We start from the raw sequence: 21362 nt of genomic DNA, 5'->3' as shown, positions 1-21362 counted from the left end.
TGTCTACACTGGCAGGTGAGTCGGTCACAGCAAGGGGTAAGAGCCAAATGCCCTGCACATCCTCTGTGAGGTCCCAGCCCGCTGGCGGCAGTGTGGCAGCAACCCCCAAAACATGAGCCATTCGCCAGGAGCAATGCTTTCTAGTAAACCTTCTTTATGAACAGTTACTACATGTCCTCACCTTGGAAGGGTAAGCCAAAGGCAACAAATGCCTCCCTGGATTTTGGTTTTTAGAGATAAGTGAATTGATTGCTCCTCAAAATACACATCATAAAAATGCTCCGAATGTTCTCACTGTGACATGTTCTTCACATGCCAGGCATCAATAATCACTCCTTCCAGACGTTTTTGCATAACTTTAACGTATCAGTGTGTTTGCTTATAAACCCTCTTCTTCCATTTGTTTGTGAGGGAGCAACTTCAAAAGATATTTATCCTCAGGGCTTAGCCAAATTCGGGGTTCCGTCATTGTGAAGAAGCACCGTCGGTAGGTTAAAATATTGGGTTTGGGAGTTAAATAAACCTGAGTTTGAATATCAACTTGCCCACTGCTGAGTTGCCCACTTTGGGCAATTTCCTTCATCTGTCTAAGCCTCATTTTCCTCATGTCTACAATGAGGATAATAGTACTGATCATGGCACTTCAATGAGATCATCCACATTAGGTTAGACATTCACCAATTATTAACCATTGTCAACATATTGAAGTAAATTAAATTTCCAAGAAGTTTCTTTCTCTGACAAAGGGAAGTGTGCATCCTATTCCAGCTTATTCTAGTATTTATTTTAAAATATTACAGTTTCTACTGTACATGAGGAATTTTGTCTTGTTCTTAAGACTTTCTAGAAGTCTAGCTTTAAGCTTCTAGTTTTCACAGTTCCAGAAAAACTAAATCAAACTCTAAACCTAGCCTTAAGATTTTAATGCAAGATTTAAAAAAAAAAATGTCAGGCTTAAGTCTTCAGTTATTTGTTTTCCTCCCATCAGTGAGTTTAAACAAGACATTTGCGCCTCAGATAGATGCACCCCTTCTCTTAGGCCTGATGAGGCCCAGTCCCGGAAGGCCAAGGGAAATTAGAGCCTGTTTTTCAGGCCAAAGAATTGTAAAATCCTGGAAGGACTTTATTGAGCTCGGAGCAGAGGAGGTGCCCTCACTCCACCCCACTCACCCAAGATCTATTCTTGTTGATCTGCCCACCCTGACTGGGGAGGAGCCCTTCTGAGAAATCTCTTCCTTCCTCCACTAAGGGAGCCTAGTTTTGCTTGAGCCAGTTACTCCTCAATTTACTCTCTCTTGGGATGCATTCTACTGCTGGACTAAAGGTGAAAGGCAAGATTTAGATTGTTAATTAGGTTCTCCTGACATAGCACAACACAGAGTCTAAAGGCAGCGCACAGTGTGAAATTTAAGTTGGCCATTTAATCACTGTTTACCAGATACGTAAAAGTAGTCGATAAACACAGACTAAAGTAAAGGATTCAAGACTTGCCAGATGTTATATAGGATTAGCATCATCTGCCAACGGTCCTATTAAAATAAATTGCTTCACTCTCCTTAATTCAAACATGAAATTGAAATTTGAAGTAAACCTGAAACCTGGTCTCTGTACTTGATTTTTTTTTCCCTCAAGCCTCCCCCCCAGCCAGTTTTTTTTAAATATAGTAGGTAAACATATTAAGTTCAATATTAATCAAACTATTCTGTGAAAAATACATATTCCATTTTATTCCCTAGGAAATAAACCTAGTACATAATATTAATTCAGAGAAAGGTTAATACACCCATGACTGAAGCTTGGCTCTCTTTGTCATGTATGTATGTCCATGTGCACATGTGTACACATATACCCAGATATACATATGCACACACATATACACACACAGAATCATAAGGCTCATCATTGTCTCACTATATATTGTACATATTAGGGTACACATCACAAAATGTAAAATACATAAAAGAATCTACAGGGGGAAAATGTTCAATTAAATTTTCCCCGACCTCTGTTTCTTGTTTTTATTTTAACCTCAGCTCTATCTCTGCCCCTACAACTAAATGGACCCTATCCCTGGTCATTGGCTTAATAATTGGATTTTCTCTGTTTTGTTTTTTATTCCTTTTATTGTCCTTCGTCTGCCAAACAGAGAATGCAGCATCTTGAGACTTAATAATGATTGGAGGATAAGAAAAGATAAGTAACCTCAGGGATCAGCATAATTGACGTGGTACTTGCCAGAGGATAGATTGCAGAGTTAATGTAGATTTAATCCTGCACGTGACCTTCAATGAAGTTCTAAGACTTATCCTACTGCCCTACAAATAATAGATGTGGATTGAAGGTTTGCTGCTACAAACTTTAAACATCCAATATTTAAAACCTAAGAGCATGGTTATGTGTTTCTATAAGAGAAATTCATATTAAAAATTGAAACCATGTGCATATGTGTTAATGCCTATATTTAACACAGGAAGAATAGTATAGTTTGGGACTATTCTTAACAATTTTTGGTTACCATTGCTATACTATAGTGGTCTGGTAAGAATTTTAGAACCTTCATTTTAGTTTTGTTCAAATTCATAATACAAGAAGGAGTTCATTGCCGACATGTCCTTAACAGATATGCTCAAAGATAAAAGGTATATATATGACTTTACAACAAAACCAAATTTCTTACTGACAGCACAACTCTGTGACAGAAATTGTTCTTAATGTTTCATTCATCAGAAAATGCCATTCCTCCAGATGAGTTGGGGAAGTTGTTTCTCTGGTATACAGTTGAGGGATAGCCATTGTCTGGGGCCCTATCACACCCGCTATAGAATTCCATCTGTGTTCAAAAAAGATGTTGGCTCAGAACACCCTGTGCTTGTATCTGTAACTCTAATCAGCATCATCCTGATTAGTAGAAACTTTGCTTTGAGAATAGTTTATCCTTCCTGAGTTAATTTGTAAATATTTTGAGGTTGTCTAGGTTCTTGATAGTAAAAGTATTGTTCTTAAATGTGCACACACACACATACACACGCACACAAACCATACATTTTTTCCAAACAGACAGATGAAGGAAATCCCAGAGTATGATCTGTTTTATTCTCCAGCATGCCTCTACATTTATGTTACAACTTCTTTAGGGACACGTCAAATCAACTGAAATGTGTACAAATGAAAATCACAATATTCCATTCATGCCTAATCTACTAGTGATTTCCCAGTCTCGGCATTGACTCTATCCTTCTAAAGTCAGTGAGACACTCTGAGTCCAAAATCAGAGATCTCATCCGAGCTGAGTAATTCACAGGCACCTACCTGTGTTTAATCACACGCTATCCCCCATCCGACAAAGGGGCAGGGGTAGACCACTTCACTGGGGTTAGCAGAGAAGTGCATGGTCTGAAGCACAAGTGGAGAAGTGTAACATGTTTGAAAATTCTTTATAGGACAGAGAGGGATATTTAATATCGTGGCAGTCTGCCACCAACAACATATTATGCTGCATAATTTAACAAATATAACCTTGTATAAACCACACACTCTTGAGAAGGTAGATTGTTATGGATGTAGTTTTTATAGCTGGAGGAAAGGCAGTATCATTGTCAACTTATTTATTGAGCGCTTCATACCATGTCATGATAGATGACCTTCCCAACAACTGTCTGAAGTAGGTACTAATATTGTCCCATCTTACAATGAATGAATCTGAAATGCAAAAAATAACTTGCCTAAGGGCCACAAGTAGTAATTTCAACCCACACCGTCTTATTTTTCTAGCTAGACTGCCACCGGGATAGGAACATTCTATAACTGCCCTAGGGTAACAGGATTGAAGGCAAGATGGAATATAACATTTGAAAACTCTACCCCTCTGCCCAGTTACATTCTCTCTGAACCATAATCAAGGTTTACAAGATTTATTCCTCTGAAAAGGAGGCAACATCTATTCTCAAATGTGCTTTAAATGAGACGACCCAGATGGAAGCCATCGAAGCCATTTGTGGAAAATCCACTGTATTCAAAGTCAGGTTCTATACGGCTGGGGCACTGCTTTTAAAATTTTCATATAACAGCTTTGCTTCTTTTGTGGAACAATTTAAAGCACATTGTATATGTAAATTAGTTGGTTTAACTCCTGAGAGTTGCCATTACTTTTCATTATTACTTTTCAAGCTTTTTAACTAAGTTTTACAGCAAGTTCAAATGTGCCTCCCTCGATTCCAATTTCTTTAGAAATGTCTTATTTTGGAGATTTTAAAATCACTTTCCAAGTAATAGATCCCTTTTATTTCATGTACTCTCCTCTCTCCTGAATATTTCCTTCTCTTTTCTCCAGGCATTAATGCTGATGCGCAGAAAGGCCATGTTATGTTGTTAGTTCATGTGGTTTCCATCACAAAAGTGTAAAGGTCTTCTTAATCAAGCTTCATTCCCCTTAAATAAGCAAATTTTGTGTCTTCCATTGAAATGTGACTTTCTTTTAATTACTTCTGAAAATCTGCCCAAGTTCCAAGGAATGAGTACTTGAAATTTAACTGAAATTAATATTCAAAATTTTTTATTGCAAAATGAACACATCCTCATCAGAAAAAACTCAAGACATGAAGAAATACATGGATGAAAAGTTAAAAATCATCACTCTACATGTATTGTTCACCTTTTAGAATATAAGTATAGGAATATAGATAAAACTAGAAATTAAAATTAAATTAATATATATTTATAAAATTAAGATCATACTTTATGTGAAGTCATTTGTTATATTTTTAAGTCATATATTATCTTGAGAACAAAGTCTAATTATGTGACATTTAAGGACCATATAATATTCTACTGCAAAATCCTAATTTATTTAACCATTGCTCTCTTGTTTGGTATGTACATTGTATGCTTTCTACTAAAAATGCCACAGTAAACACATTTGCATATAATTTTTGATTACAAGAATATTTCCAGAAGTGGAATTTATATATTTATTTTTTCAATCAACATTTGCCATACTGTGCCTAGGCTTAGGGGATATATCTCATTTACAGAGAACAATACAGATGTGGTTTCCATCCCTCATCCAGATCCAGTCTCATAAGAAATACAAGCGCTCAGCTCATCTAGCAGACATATTAATTTGTTCATTGATTCAACGATTATGCATCAAATTGCATTTCTATGCTATTTCCCTGTGGTTGGGGACACAAAGATGAAGAGGAGAAATAAGACACATTCACATGAAAGCATACACCAATAATAACCAAGTAAGGAAAATAATGCAGGTTAAATTCAGACATTCATGAGCCTTATGAGGAAATGAGGAAGGTCTATCAGAATCATGACAAAGAAAAGGAATTAGCCACTAAATGTCCTTTAAGAAGTGATATTTGAATTCAGGCTCAAATGTCAAACGCCGATAGCCTGCAAAATTTTGAAAGAGAAATTGTAGGCGTAGACAACAACATCAGGCAGAAGCAAGTCTGGTAAACCAGAAGGAAGACAGGCACATCCAGAGTGAGTAGAGCCCAGGGAGAAAGGCACCCACTGGCCAAGGTGAGTAAGCAGGACTAGATGATGAAGGATCCCATGGTGATCTACAATGACAGTTATTAGCTCAACCTGATCATTCTAGTTTTATATGTGTATAATCTCAAAATTTCCCAAAGGAATGTTTCATCAAGGGTTTGGGGTGTGACACCTTCCTGCTGGATCATTCTCTTTTATAATTATACAACACAATGCAGCTCCTTTTCCAGACTCTGTTTTGCCTTGCCCCCACTTACTTTCAGCATTTCTGTGCCCTTGGAGATGTGTTATGATCACAACTGGACTTTTAAAACTCAAATTAAAGTATGCTTGTGTTCTTTTATAACAGGAAAATTCAGTCGTCTTTCTTTCGATTCTACATATTATGCTTTTCTGTTCTCTTATTTTATTATTTTGGTTTGTAATACTATCTGTTTACTTCTTTCCCCTTCCTTATTTTAGTTTCTTTTAAACACATTTATTTTTACTTTCCTTCTTATCAACTTGTTTGGAATTATGTATATTATGTATATTCTCTATATTTTTTATTTGTTTGTGTAAATAAGCTCCATGCCCAGCATGGAGCCCACAGTGGGGCTTGAACTCATGGCCCTGAGAACAAGACCTGAGCTGAGATCAAGAGTCAGACCTTAACCAGCCAAGCCACCCAGGAGCCCCATACCACTATTTTTTTTAATTTCTTTTCTATTGTAAGCACTCCAAATATAATCTTGAATACTATTATTATTGAAATTAGATATTAGATCTACCCATTTGTTTCACTGTTTCTTTGCTCCCATACTTCAGTCCTTATTTCTGAGTTCAAATTCTTTTATTTTATTTTATTTTTTTAATTCTTTTTTTTAAATCAATACATTATTTGTTTTCTTCCATGAGCGTTTTATGTTTAGCAAACTCCATGTTTTGCAAAGACAAATTAATTTCATCTTTATTCTTGCATGATATTTCAGCTGGTTATGGAGTCCTTAGCCATTTGAGGATAGTTTTACTATTTTCTTGCTTCATTTACTGCATCTGGCTTCATTTCCTGAATGACATTTTAGCCAGTTGTGGAATTCTCAGCCACCTGGAGAGTCTTCCATCCCATCACTTTCTATGCTGTTTTATTACTGCCGAGAAGTCTGTCAGTCTAGCTGTTCTTTCATAGGTTAACTGTCTTTTCTCTCCACTTTTAGAAATTTCTTCTTGCGTTTGGAATCAGACAATCTTACCCTCATGCCTCAAACTCTGAATTTCTTTTAATTTTCTTGTTGGAAAGTAATATATTTCTTCAACTGGACAAGTCCTGCCATTCTGCCGTTCATTTGTTCTGGATAATTATCACTATTTATTTAAATATTGTCTCATCCTCATTTGCTCTATCATCTCCTTTAGGAATGATTATTAAATTTATTTTTGATATTCATGTTCTGTTCTGTGTAATTAACAATATTCTACACTTTGCATCCCTATGATATCTTTGTGCTGCATCTGAGTGATTTCCTCCATCATACAGTTCACTCTGGATTCACTCTAGATTCACTCTGCAGCTGCGTCTACATTAGCACCTCCACCATTCATTGATACTTTTAATAATCTAGATGCTGTAATTCTGTGAATTGCATCTGCTATTCTTTTGCAATGGCTTGTTCTTTCTTGTTGATTTAAATTTCTCTTATTTTTTTTTTACATTTTGTACCCCAAAAGTCTCTTCAGTCTCTAGTAGATTCATACTTTAATCCCTTTGGAATTGCTCTAGTACCCATGTTCATCCTGTTATCATGACTGCTGACTCAGAGTCTTTTTGAAAAAAAATATTTTTTAAATTAATTTATTCATGACAGACACAGAGAGAGGCAGAGACATAGGCAGAGGGAGAAGCAGGCTCTCTATGGGGCTATGGAGTGCCCGATGTGGGACTCAACTCCAGGACCCTGGGATCACAACCTGAGCCAAAGGCAGATGCTCAACCACTGAGCCAGCCAGGTGCCCCTGACTTGAAGAAACATTCCACTGGGCACGTTTTAATATCTGATTATAAACTCATCCTCAGTAAGAATTGCATTTCTGTAAGAATCTAGTTGCTCAGGAGTGAAAATACTCCCCCAGAGTAGTTTCATGTTGTTGATGAGGTTGAACCAGTTGGAACTGCCACTATTAGAGGCTATCCTTGTAAATAATAGTAATTTCATGTGGCTCAATCTAAAAAACAAAATAAACTGAAAATTTGACAGTCATAATGAGATTCTGGAGAAAACACATTTGATAAAAATTGTTAGATAATGTGAAAAAAGTTTCTGAAGAAATAGAAAAATGAACAATTTAAAACAAGCTTGAGCAAAAACAAAAATCAGAGAAAGCATATCACTCTTAAACATCCATGGAACAGTAATGAAAAATGTGTGAGATCACAAACACATCAAAATGTGTCTAAAATAATCATAAGCCCAAATAAATAGCATATGCTTATATTTCCCCATCTTAATGCACTTAAAATAGAACTCAATAATTAAAAGCCAAAAAGGCCTATACTTTTGGGCTTCAAAATGCATCTATATGTTCTTGATTCAAAAAAGACACAATAAGGGATCCCTGGGTGGCGCAGCGGTTTGGCGCCTGCCTTTGGCCCAGGGCGCGATCCTGGAGACCCGGGATCGAATCCCACATCGGGCTCCCGGTGCATGGAGCCTGCTTCTCCCTCTGCCTGTGTCTCTGCCTCTCTCTCTCTCTGACTATCATAAATAAATTTAGAAAAAAAAAAAAAGACACATAAGTGAACATAGAAAATATTAGAACTTCAAGACATTATAAACACCACATCAAAACTTAGGAGAGCTAAACTGGTAGAAGAAATGTTATAGCCTATGTTATAGCCTTAAATATCCTAAATGGTCTTAAATATTTAGAAGAGACTAGGGATAGAAAATTAACAAGCTAAGCACTCAACAGGATAGGTTTGATGAAGACAATACCAAAAAGAAAAAAATTCAATCTCACGTATAAACATGGATACAAAACGCATTAGCATGGTCTAATTAAATTTATCCTAGAAGTGTAAATGGGATTTGACAAGAAAATATTAATAAATGATCTCATATTAAGAAATTGAAGCTAAAATCTATGTGATATCCTCAATGGGTATATAAAAATGTTTGGTAAAATTCAGTACCTTTTCATTAAAAAAAAAAAAAAGAAAAGATTATCTAGGGCTACAGGTAATCTTTTTTCACCTGAAAAATGGTCTTAAATCTTTTTTTTAAAAATTTTTATTTATTTATGATAGTCACACAGAGAGAGAGAGAGAGAGGCAGAGACACAGGCAGAGGGAGAAGCAGGCTCCATGCACCGAGAGCCCGATGTGGGATTCGATCCCGGGTCTCCAGGATCGCGCCCTGGGCCAAAGGCAGGCGCTAAACCGCTGCGCCACCCAGGGATCCTGAAAAATGGTCTTTACCAAATATCTACTATAAATACTATTTCCTGAAATTTAAGAACAAGTCAGAAAGGCACTCTATCTGATCAGAACAGAAATATAGATTTTAAAAACATGAATATTGGATAGGAAGAAATAAGTTATTTGAAGATAATATCTTTTGTCAAAGAAAATCCAAGATGAACCACAAATCATGGCATCTCCACCAAAAGAACACTGTACACTATTTTTACTGAAGGAACGAAAGAGAGAGATAAACACAAATATATAAACACAACACAGATAAACACAACACAGGAATTTCAAACGCATTATTCTAAGGGAAATTCTAGAAAAGACAATACTACAGTTACAGTATTTGTAGGTGCCAGTATTAGGGGGATGGGATGATCCAGAAAGGTATGTGAACAAACCATTCAGAAGAAATGTGCTCACATAAAATCTATGTAAGACATGATGTCAATTTCCTTCACTCCTACTATAATTATCATGGTTCTTTAAAAAGAAGGGAGAGATTTTAGCAGTAATCTAAACACAGAGAGAGAGACACAGAGAGAGACACAGAGAGAGAGAGAGAGAGGCAGAAACACAAGCAGAAGGAGAAGCAGGCTCCATGTAGGGAACCTGATGTGGGACTCGATCCCGGGACCCCAGGATCACGCCCTGGGCCAAAGGCAGGCACTAAACCACTGAGCCATCCAGGGATCCCCAGTAATCTTATATATTAATCAGTATTCCTAAATGACTTTTCCTTAACACATTTATTTTTATAAATATTAAGGAAAATGTCTTCCAGAGGATAATTCTGAAATTAGCGACGTTTAATAAATTATGCATTCTTAAATTCTCAGATTTATTTCATAGATGTAAAATTTTTATTCATTATATTAACTAGAAATATAATATTCTCCCTAGGTCCTATTACTTATGCTGAAGTTACCCTTTGATTTCTATGTACATAAAGTACTTAGCAAAGCACTTTTTCAGCTATGATTCCTTAGTAAAGTTTCTGACATCACCACCCTCTCTTTTATCCAAGCTTGCAAACCATCGGTCATGTTCAGTTCTTTCTTACCAACAACCAGTGGATCCAGTACTCTTCAATGAGCATTAAGTGCCAACGGAATGCCAGACCTGGGTAGGCTGTGGAGGTACAAAGACAAGTCAGATGCTTTTCCTGCCCTAGAAGAATAGCTCACAACCATGTGCATTTGCCTGGTACACTATTGATCTCTACATTTCTTTTGATTCTAACTTCTGCTGGCCATTTGCAATCATCTGAATTCAGCACAGCCAATCCCAGCCCCCTCCTGTCATCTCTTGATCTCTCTCCCATCTGCTCTATTCCAGTATCCTCCCCTGCTCCATAGCCTTCACTCCAGAGTCACAGTGACCTTTGTAAAGGCCAGTTCTGACCCTGTCATTCTCCTGCTAAAAAACTTCAGTCGGAGATTCCCAGCAAAGAAAAGGGGAGAAGGTGCTAAAACCTTGACCATTTCCCCAGCCCCAAACCTACTAAAATGAAGAACCAACATTAAAACAAGAAAATTTTCTCTTCCATAAGAATGGGAAACAGAACCTTAATTCTCAGACTATTAAAAATGTCAGCTAAAAGCAGTAACACTTATACCAAATATTAGTGAAGGATACTAAAAACCTGGAACAGACCTTTCCAGCCTTTCAGCATGGCCTGGGTTCCCTGAAATGCACCTAAAGATGCTCAGCAGTGCGATTTTCTTTTAAGGAAATGGGAGAGCTCACACAGGAGAAGGAAATCCTGAACAACCAGACTTTGGGAAAGAGAAGACTGAGGAAGCTGTGAGATTCAGGCAGCAAAAACCATGCAATCACTAGCAGGACACGGTGGCCCCGAGCACCACTGGCCTGTGTTCCTCTCTCTTCAGGAAGTTGGGGGGGCGCACCTGGGTGGCTCAGTGGTTGAGCATCTACCTTTGGCTCAGGTTGGGATCCTGGGGTCATGGGATCAAGTCCCGCATTGGGCTCCCCACAAGGAGCCTGCTTCTCCCTTTGCCTATGTCCTGCCTCCCTCTCTCATGAATAAATAAAAATATTTTAAGAAGTGAGAGGGAGAAATTGGTGAAGAGGTTAAGAGTATAGTTATCACAATGAGCACTGAGTAATTCCTGGAAGTGTGGAATCACTACATTGCACACCTGAGACTTTTGTAACGCTGTATGTTAACTCTACTGGAATTTTTTGGTTTTTTTTGAAGGACGTGCTCAGTAACAAGTATGACCCTGTATGTACATATCCTGAGAGGAAGTGCATCCTCAAATGATTCCCTCTGGGCCAAAAGAAAAAAGAAAAAGTGAGAGATTTCCCCCCACCCCCTCATGGGGTGCAGTCTGATAAACCAGGTGGTGCATCCAGTAGGGCTACTGGGTAAATGCATTTACACACCATCCTGATTTTCTTGGAGTCTCAGATTACTAGCCAGCAGAAGCCACTGGGGTGAGTAAAAAGAGAAACAAAGATAGAGGGTTTTGCAGTGTTCCACCAGAGATAAGTGAATGGCAGCCATCGCTAAAACCCAAAGGTCTGGGAGGCCTTACAGACCACCCCAACCTCCAGACTTGGCCAGCTTTCCACTCAAAAGCAAGACCTAGACCTAGCACCGAGGGCCACCCAATTTGGTCAGAGAGAGTCTGAGATGATAAATCCAAACAAAAGAACCTCCTGCCCTTCATCTGTCGTCTCTCCCCACACTTCAGAAGAAGGATAAGCTCTAGAGACAGCTGTCTCATTTACCAACAAGCCAAAGCAGAAAAGCTTCAACATAGCATCTGTGAGTAGACAATGCAGACAGTTTAAAGGAAAAAGAAAATTTACAAAGGGAAAAATGAAGAAAAAATATTAAAAATGCTTCATTCAAGAAAGTAATGAAAATATGCAATCTTTGGAGAACAGTTGAAAAGAGTTGCAAGAAATAACAGAATAGATAAGACAATAGAAAGGATATAAAGTGGGTTAGAGCCCTCCACAAAGTAAATTAAAAATAACGAAAAGTCCTTCTCACAGATGAACCTCTTAAAAGCACTTAGGAGTCCAGTATTTGTAGTTGGAAAAGCTTATAACAACTTCAGGGCATAATAGACATGGATAAAGTAACAAAGAAATGGATGCAATTAGAAAGGGAAAATAATCAAATATGTGTATGACATATATATTTGACATATTTACCAATACATAAATAATAGTATGCACAGTATATATGCCACGTACAGAATTGAACAGACAGATCGTCCTAAAATGGCAAATAAAGACAGGATGTATGTAAAAAAATTTTTTTGCTGAAATGAAGAAAGACGTAGGTCTTAGCTCAGGTTTGCTGCCAGGATGGGTTGACATATATGAGAGTTAACTACACGGTGATTCCCAGATGTCAGAGAAAAGCATGAAACAACAACAGAGACCACAGCAAATATATTACAAGAAAAGGATCGTGGAAGAAAGAGAGACAGTGTAGAGAACATACTAAAAACTGGGCAGACAAGCAAACTCACAAACAGGGGAATAAACGCTAAGTCAGAAATCTGAAAACAGACCTGCAGTTAGTTATTGTAAATCACGTGGCTAACCTGGGGAGTAATTGGATCAGTGACTCTGGTGCATACAGCAAATGCTGCTCCCAAAATGCAAGTGACCGCTCTGAGAGGAGGGTGGCAGGGACGGGTGTGAGGAACAGGAGTGGTTAGGGGGCTCTTCATTGGTTTTCTTCTTGGTAGATGATACTAAGTCCTGCAGGAATCTTTATATCTGGACTTAATTTTTCTGTCTTGTGAATTTACATTTGACATATTTTTTCAGAACATCAAACAATTGATATCTTATGCTACACATGAGAACTTATTTACTATGCAATAGAATCCATGTTAGGGGCAGATTATATAGAGCTGAGATTTTAAGTGAAAACCACATGATCATGTTTTAGATTTCCAAAAGTGTGCGGGATGGGGAAAGTTCTGTGTTTCCAGTCTACTTATTTTTCAGTGGACACAAAGATGTGGATATTTTGGGGCTGTCTACTATAGATCCACATGTGGTAGCTATAGGATTTCTTAGCCTAGCGAGGTCTCCACTGACTTCTCTGTTCACTGAATGACAGGTGGCCATTTGTTAGAAAGATTATGGTGTCCACTATAATGTCTTTGCAATACCTGCAAACACTTTTCAGCTACCAAGAGAAAATACTTTGAAAATAGTTTCCAAATTCCAACTGATCATCTGCTTTTCCTCCTGAGACTGTTCAAAGAAGTCAGAAGGTTCACAAGTCCTTGACAAATAATTTGCACTCTTATATGAGAGACTTTTTTCTTTAATGCTATAAAAATACGTTTGTTTGTTTTTTTTCACAAAGTGAGCACATAGAACTTTTAGTTGATAAACTTGACTATTTGATGTTTTCTCCTGTGACATTTCCTTAGATTTCTTGAAAAAAAGAATATATATATATATATATATATATATATATATATATATATATATATACACACCCTGGGTTATGTATTTAATGATTCAGTACTACCTGTTTTCAAACTTTTTGGCATAAGGCAGCCATATGAGAAGTGAAGGAATATGTGTCCCTGAAGAGTCTGAGAGAAAAATCAAATCAGCCCTCCAAAAAAGCAAAATATCTTTAAAATCTTATCTTAAAAAGTTATAATTAATCCCTATTCTCCTCCATGCTCTATGCATGTACATTTTAGACTAAATACATTCAACCTCAATGCTAAACTTGCTTCTTAGGGTATCCATTACCCTTATTCTAGTTTATTTTTTGAGTTAATGTGCATAGCATCCACAAGAGTATTTTTGAAGAAATTGCTGAGACACCTCTTAGATATTTTTAAATCCTCCAGTGACACAGCCCTCCTGGAACCACTAGGGAACGTGGGTTAAGCTTGGAACCCTCAAATTTAAAAAAAAAAAAATCTATATTTGTGTCTCCTTTCCTATTTTTTCCACTCCAAAATGCTAACAGTCTTTTAGAATCAGTTAAGGTAATCTGGATCTCTCCTGGGTTGAAGTGAGTGCCCTGAAACTCTCTTCACAAAACAGGTGAAGCCCCCAGGAAGGCAGCAGAACTGCACACTACCAGTGCTTATGCGAGTGTCAGCAGAAATCCAGAAATCTCCTAAACTCTCCCTTCACTCACCCAAACAATACTATAGCTCAGACACACAGTAATAACTGATTATCTACCAAGTGAGGTCACAACTTATAAGCACAAACAGGACCCTTGGAATGAGAAGAAAGTGGAGGATTCTGTTTCATTTACACTATGTAGAGGAATAGAGGGATAAAATGGAAGTTTCCACTATCATGTAACAAATAAAAATTAAGGAGAGGTGGAGATTCCAACATTAAAGTAATGTTAAGCATATGATCCATTTAAACTTGGCACTTAAACAGTGACTAAAGCTATCCAAGGGGTCCTAATGATCATTTGGAACATTGGCAAAAGTGGTTGGCATAAAACAATATGCAGTAGTGAAATCAGAATGTGTAAACTGTGATCATAATGCCTCTTAAACATACCCATGTCAGTAACTGAATCACTACCAGGTAATGAAAGCAGACTACTTGATCAGAAGTAGCTATCTCATTTTCTTCGGTAATATGTCCCAATTTGTAAATTAGCATAAAAAAATGGTTCTGCTTCCCTGTGTTTTCACGTTTACCAAGGCTATCTCATGAAATAATGGAAATGTTTTCCTATGAATAACTAAAGTTCAGAAATAATGTGACTCATTATAATACAATACAGTGCATTACTTCAACTCATTTCAACAAGGATAAGATGCTTTTAACAAGCATTTCCAATAAACATTTTCTTAAAACGTTGAGAGTAGTGACATATACTGTAATTCTTTAAAGATAAATAATGTGTTTCTATTTTTTGTAATTTCTGTCAAATAAAAACCAAGGCCATATATTTGGTTTACAACCATGATCATTAAAGTTCAAATATAGGGACATCTAGGTGGTTCAGTCAGTTAAGCATCTGCCTTCAGCTCAGATCATAATCTCAGGTTCCTGGAATTGAGCCCCATATTGAGCTCCCTGCTCAGTGGAAGGCTGCTTCTCCCCCTCCTTCTACCCTTGCTCATGCCCTCTCTCTCACTCATGTGCTCTCACTCTCTCTCAAATAAATAAATAAAAGCTTTAGAAATTAAAGTCCAAGTATGTATGACAATTGTGAACAATGAAGGTGGTATAATTTTTATTTTATATTTTGAATATTTTCTTTCACTAGAGTGATTCATACTTATCTATAGGCTTTATGTAACTTTGTAAATATTTGTCCAAAAATACATAGCATACATATATGAAATCTGGTTTTACAAAAAAACTGTGTATCTTATAGGACCTTTCTTTTAATTTTCTTTCGTTCCTTTTTAATCTTTCCATCCTAGAAATATATACACATTACATTGGTACAGCTTCATAAATTTTTACAGATCACATTCTAAACACTGGTTAGATGACCATTATATTTGCTCAGGTGTGTGTGTGTGTGTGTCTGTGTGTGTAGTATGATGAATCAAAACAAAGAAAAATTAAGTTTTTGGCAGGAGGGAACAGCGACAGAGTCTTCGGAGCTGCCTTTGGAGCCAGAGTCGTCATGTCCCCTCCTCCCTTTCACTTCCCATTACGAACAATAAAGGCCGTTCATACTATAAAATCAATGAATAAAAAAAAAAAAAAAAAAAAAAAAAAACAAAGAAAAACTAAATTATTATCTCTATATCTTATAATAACCAAATGTAAGATAAGTTTTAGCTTGTTGCCAGTTTTAATTGTACACCAGTTTTCATTTCATTTTATTTCATTTTCCATTTGTTTTGTGATGACATAAATAAATAGAAAGACATACCATGTTCATGGATTGGGAAGAATTAATGTTATAAAAATACCGAAAGCAATCTATAGAGTCAATGTAATCCCTATTAAAATACCAATGGCATTTTTTATAGGACTAGGAGCCTATAATCCTAAAATTTGTGTGGAGCCACAGATGATCAAAAAGAGCCATAGCAGTCTTGACAAAGGATAAAGCTGAAGGTAGCACACTCCTAGACTTCAAACTCTACTATACAGCAGTGTGATATAGCACCAAAAAAAATAGACAAATAACTGGCATCAAAACTGCCACAAATTCTAGACAATAGAACAAAATAGTGCCTGGAAATAAACTCATGCTTATACAGTTAATTAATCCACAACAAAGGAGGCAAAAATATACAATGGGGAAGACAGTTTCTACAATAAATCATGTTGGGAAAATTGGACAGTTACATGTAAAGGAATGAAACTAGACCACTTTATTTATACCATATACAAAAATAAACTCAAAATGGATTAAAAAGTTAAAATATAAGACCGAAAACCATAAAACTCAAAGAAGAAAACATAAGTGGTAACTTCTTGGGTGTTAGTCTTACCCATATTTTTTTTGGAGCTGTCTCCTCAGGCAAGAACAAAAAAAGCAAAAATAAACAAATGGGACTACAACAAACTAAAAAGCTTTTGTAAGTGAAGGAAATCAACAAAAAGAAAAAGTAACCCACTGAATGGGAAAAAAACATTTGCAAATGATAATGTCTAATAAGGGTTAACATCCAAAAATATATAAAGAACACATACAACTCAATGTCCAAAAAACCCCAAACAGTTCAATTTAAAATGAGTAGAGGACCTGAATAGACATTTTTCCAAAGAAGATATACAGATGGCCAAAACCACATGAAAAGTGTGCTGTATCACTAACCATCAGAGAAATGCAAATCAAAACCACAATGATACATCAGCTCACACCTGTCAGAACGGCTATTACCAAAAAGACAAGAAATAACAAGTATTGGTGAGGATGTAGAGGAAAGGGAACTTTTGGGAGAGGGGCAGAGAAAGAGGGACAGATAGAATTTTAAGCAGGCTCCATACCCAGCACAGAGCCTGACACAGGGCTAAATCTCACAACCGTGAGTTCATGACCTGAGCCGAAATCAAAAGTCGGACACTTAACCAACTGAGCCATCCAAGCACCCTGAAAAGGGAACTTTTAAGAACTGTTGATGGAAATGGTAAATTGGTGCAGCCACGATGGAGAACAGTACGGTCATTCCTCAATTAACTAAAAATAGAAATACAATATGATCCAGCAATTCCACTTCTAAGTATTCACCTGGAGAAAACAAAATACTAGTTTGGAAAAACATACATACCCCTATGTTCATTACAGCATTATTTTCAACAACCACGATATGGAACAACCTAAATATCCATCGGTAGATGAATGGATAAAGAAGATGTGAGATCTATATAGATGTAATGAAATATTATTCATCCAGGAAGGATAGCATTTTGAAATCTGTGACAAACTGGATGGACCAAGAGGGTATTATACTAAATGAAATAAGTCAGAGAAAGACAAATACTCTATGACTTCACTTATATGGGGAATCTAAAAAGCAAAATAAATAAACAAAATGGAAATAGATTCATAAATACTGAAGATTACCAAACTGATGATTACTAGGGGCGGGGGGATGGATGAAATAGATGAAAGGGCTTAAAAGGTACCATCCTCCAGTTATAAAATAAATAATATGTGAGGCTATAACATATAGCATAGGGAATATATAGGGAATATAGTCAATAGTATTATAACAGTTATAATTTTGTGTTGTGACAGATAGTGAGTAGATTTACTGTGGTAACGATTTCATAATGTACATAAATATCAAATCATTGTGTTGTACACCTGAAACTACTACAATATAACATGTTAATTATTCTTCAATAAAAAAAGAAAAAGAAATTACCATATATTTTGTAATGACCCAACAAAAAGTAAGAAACCACAAGTTTAACTGTACACCTGTTTTCATTTTATTTTTTTTTTTTAAATTTGTATTGAGATATAACATTGTGTATATAATAAACAATGTCCGTGTGTACACATGTGCATTGAGAAATGACTACCACCATAGCATTAGCTAACACTTTCACCAGCTCACTCAAGTCCCCTTTTCTGTGGTGAGAACATTTAATTAAGACTATTCTCTTAGTAGCTTTCAAGTATATAATACAGTATTCTAGTAGCTACAGTCACCATGCTGTATATTAGATCTGCCAAACTTATCCTTTTATAATAACATTTAACTGTACATCTGTTCAGTATGGTAGTACTGGTAGCGATAAACAATGGAACACAGCTTGACAGGGTTTCCAAAGTAACATTTCAAGAAAACTTCATTCGAACCTACTTTGCAATATGTCTTTTAACAAAATTTATGTCAATTTACTAGTCCCGTTTAACCAGACTAAATACATTACAACTGTTTTTTTCAAAATCTGTCTGTGGCTAATCCCAAACATTTCAACTGAGTCTATCTGTCTCAAGTGCAGAATAAATGTTAAAATATTTTTTTCTTCTTAACTCGAATCCAGTAGGCCTTCTGGCACTAAGGTCCCTACACAATTGAGAGCACATCAGGAGAGGCTGCAATGGGAGTCCGAGTCAGTGCTCACCGTCTTTAAGATGCAGAGACACGCCTCATCTCCTGTGACTTCATATGCACATTATTGTAAGAGCCCCATGACTTTCTTTTGTTACTACAGCGGAGTAACCAGATGGGTATCCTCAGAGTTGAACAGAGTGCAGGTTATACCCAGAGTGCTCTGCTGTCCGTGACTAGGGGTGGTCTCAAAGGAGATGATGTATCCTAATCCACTTGAGGAAATACCAGGCACTTCTGCAATTTAAAAATTTACTGTGTTTGTTGAGAACTACATTAAAAAATTTATAAAGTTCTTCTAATTGATTGTGCCACCTCACTGAAGTGCGCTGTGTTTAAGAATGTTTTAAATTCCTTTAAAAAAGATATGGAGGAGGGATGCCTGGGTGGCTCAGTCAGTTAAGCATCCAGTCATGATCTCAGGGTCCTGGGATCAAGCCCCACCTCGGGCTCCCTGCTCAGCAGGGAGCCTGCTTCTCCCTTTGCCCCCCACCCCTTCCCCTACCCCTGCTCTCTCTCACTTTAAAATAAATAAATAAATAAAATCTTTAAGAAAAAAATTGATATGGAAGACATTTGGATCTTAGTTGTCTGTATTTGGCAATATGTGCAGCAATGCAGTCTTGCATTGCTTTTGTGAACCAGATCCTGGTATGCAAGAGACTCTCACCCATCCAGAACAAGAACACCCAGTCCTTTGAGCCTTATAATTACAGCGCGTCACATGTTCATCTAGGTTTGGTCGTCCTCGATCATGTTGGTAAATAGCCCTTCAGGAAATAATTCAAAAATGATACAAATTATAGAAAAATAAGACCTAATAGTCTCCACTGAAATTCAGTATGATCTATTTTTAAAAAATAAGACACTCTAGGTTTGGGATCCTACCCACTTTTCATTTTAACTGGGTCTCGTTTTCAAGTGGCCACCAAATGTGGCCAGTGCTCTTCCATGGTAAATAGTTCTGTCAAATATCCGAGGACATTTTAGCTTGGTTTCTGCGAAAGTATCCATTTTTCTGTGGCGTTCTGGCTAAGCACTATCACCGTAGCGTAGGCACGCACAAATGTCATCAAGCCAAGAAGAAAGTCATTCTGTGGGAAACGAGTGTCCTCAAATCCAGCACAAGATGGCTTTTTTCATCGTTGTGATTTTTCGGTTCTAAAATCCAGCGTTACTATGTCTTCAGATGAAGTGCTGCTCTGGCTTAGGATTATGAACAGAAGTAGTGACATCATACCTTACAAATGGTAACTTACATTCTGAATTTCAGAACAGATACGCTAAATTACTGGAGTAACATTTTACTCTTCCTCACTGCATTCATCATATTGGTAGATGAGGTGTCAAAGCAGGTTATTCCAGGTGTCGAGCAACCTGGGTTTTCATTCCAGTTCTGTCATTAACTGCTTTTGTAACCTTGGACAGGTTGCTTCCCACCCCCTCCTTTGGATTGTAGATTTTTCTTGTAAAATACATACCAGATGATAGCCAAGGTCAGCTAAGCTTAAAAAGGCCTAGCCCTTCAATTCAGCTCCTGAGGAAGACATTTTACAGTGATCAGAGAGATCCTTCAGTCTCCCAAAACATGTGCGGAAGGATATCAGGATATTTCTATAGAGATAAATATTTATTTTCAACTATGAAGCAGTGTGGACTCACATCTTGCAAAATTTAATGGTGATACACTGAAAGATAGCATGACCCGATTGCCAGAGGAAGTGGAAATAAAGGACAAAAAACCTGGAAACAGCATTGCTCAATGCAAGAACAAGGGTCCAATTCTCTAACGCTCGTATTCATTTAGCAGATGTTTGCAGAGCACCGACTGTGTGCTAGGCAAAGGGCCAGGTCTTCTGCACAACGCAGTCCGTTCATTATACAGACGGAGTCACTTCATGACAGCACGTTTGGGAATTTTACCCATTTGGCAGGCAGGATAAATAGAACGTCTTGTTGCACTCAAAGCAAAGGTCTTTAATGAGAAGCTTTATCTGCTTTTAACCACCTCCTAACAAGTGGGAAAGAAGAGAGAAACAACTGGAGGTACCTGCTCCGGCTTATTTTTCCTCTGAGCCATCAAACTGGAAGGCCGGCCTCGACCGTGGAGGCGGGAAGAGCTAGCCGCCCAACTGTGAACCGCAATCATCCTGTAACTGAGGGCCTGGGGTGCTTTCTAGAAGAATGAGCTTGCTGCCTGAGTATTTCTTTCAGAGAGAAGAGAAATGAAATGTCACAGCAATTATGTGGGCAGTGGACGGTGTAGGGAGAGCTGGCCGTGGCCAGAGTCCCAATTACCAGATTACGCAGAGATGGATGCCAACCGCTCAACTCACTTCGAGGGGAGCCTCGGAACAGGGTGATGGGGGGCTGGAAAGGGTCCAGAGAAAGGTCCTGGAAACACACGGGGGAGCTTGGCTTACTCGCTAGGAGTGTTGGGATCCACATGCCTGGTTTCTGTCATCCAAATTCTGCCACCGGATGTGAGGAAAATCTTGCTGTGAACTGGCCTGTGAGGCCATTCCCCGAATGCCCTCCTTGCCCTTCCCCCTTAATTCTAATTAATTGCTTTTAATATTTGTAAGTCCAACACGTGGATGTGGTGAAAATGACAGTAACTCCTGTCAGGACCCTCACCTCTAAACCAGCCTTCTGAGAACATAAGGCTGCACCACCTCTGCTGGAACGTTGTCATTCTGAGAGGCTCTGGAAAGTGTCCTTAAAAGTAGAGAGTACTCTGTACGGTAGGTGACACGGATCGATTTCAAAAGAGGCCCATCTTGCCCCCAAAATAAAGTTTCTAGAAAGACTAAAGTCACTGGCAACCTGTTGAAAGTCCCCATCATGAATGAATTTAGCAAGTGTGCATGTCAGAATAA

At 37.6% G+C, this 21362-nt stretch overlaps 1 protein-coding gene across 3 annotated transcripts in view; it reads left to right on the top strand.

Annotated features, from left to right (window-relative positions):
• DOK6 (docking protein 6) overlaps nucleotides 1-21362 on the top strand; it is a 369850-nt gene that overhangs the window by 299833 nt on the left and 48655 nt on the right. The window lies entirely within an intron of this gene.

Source organism: Canis aureus, chromosome 1 (genome assembly GCF_053574225.1).
Source record: "Canis aureus isolate CA01 chromosome 1, VMU_Caureus_v.1.0, whole genome shotgun sequence".
Taxonomy (NCBI): Eukaryota; Metazoa; Chordata; class Mammalia; order Carnivora; family Canidae; genus Canis; species Canis aureus.
The sequence above is the reverse complement of the archived record's forward strand: the minus strand, read 5'-3'. Positions and strand labels throughout refer to the sequence as shown.